We start from the raw sequence: 1,306 nt of genomic DNA, 5'->3' as shown, positions 1-1,306 counted from the left end.
GATTGTCATAACTGACACCATCAAATAGAGAACAGGAGGTGAAATGTGTCAAACAGAAACACTAAACCTGAAGTGCCAGAATGTAGCCAATTCATTTAAACACTAAATTTGTCGTTCCCACATTTCCAGGGTACGTTAATAGGGAGAATTAGATAGTAGCAACATAAAACATCTGGTTAGTTTACCATTAACAACAATAGCAACTCTAGCCCGTGAAATTCAAAGTTATGGAAATCTTGATGTTATGTATGAACAGATATATAAGGATTAATGTGGAGTATCTAATGTGAAAACTATAATATTTTGTTTATTATTCTGTTTTCTCAAAATTGTCCAGTGCAAATAATTAACTTAAAATCGAATGTAGTTTATATGTAAATAAGTGTTTACATGAACATATGCTATTTACATTCACTCGTTGACCACTTAATGAGGCAGCAGTGCAATAATAAAATCGTACAAATTAAGGCTCAAGATCTTTGGTTAATGTTCACATCATAATGAGGAAAATGTGATTTTATTCACTCTAACTGTGTCATTGATGTTGGTGCCAGATGGGCTGGTTGAAGTATTTTAGGAACTGCTTATCACCTGGGATTTGTACACATAACAGTCTTTAGAGATTACACTATAGTATAAATGTTGTGAAAAACAGTCAACATTTTATTTCTATATGAAATTGTTTTTTTAGATTTCCTAGAATTGCCATAAGTTTAAAGCAACAAGCTGTACATTTATAGTCACTTGTGCAGTCTATGTTTGTGGACCAGATAGATCTGTGCGTATTTGAAGTATGTCAGCATTATTAATAATTATTGTAATATTATTGCTATTTCCACAACATACATAAAGCACAGCAAAGTATATCCACCTGAACCAAACTAGATGCCATGTTAGTATATATACTATACTATACTATACTATACTATACTATACTATACTATACTATACTATACTATACTATAACATAATATACAATAGAATAGAATAGAATAGAATAGAATAGAATAGAATAGAATAGAATATCTCCTAAAGAGTACATATACTATAAATGCAATGAAGAAATGTAGAATTGTTGTTGTTGTTGTTGAAAAGGACATAATCAGAATGTCAGATTCAAAAGAAGTTTAGGAAAATACATTTCCTATTCTGTTTACTTGACACAAAACATCACAAAACAACAATTCTTGTAAACTTGTAAGAACGCATTTGAACTCTCTCAGTAATTACTCCAAGACCTTCTCCAAGAATATTGAACATAAAGCAGGTGAATTTTGCCTTACTGCAAATCTTTGAATTGTGAGAT

Source organism: Silurus meridionalis, chromosome 13 (assembly GCF_014805685.1).
Source record: "Silurus meridionalis isolate SWU-2019-XX chromosome 13, ASM1480568v1, whole genome shotgun sequence".
NCBI classification, from domain to species: domain Eukaryota; kingdom Metazoa; phylum Chordata; class Actinopteri; order Siluriformes; family Siluridae; genus Silurus; species Silurus meridionalis.
Note: the sequence above shows the minus strand (reverse complement) of the source record.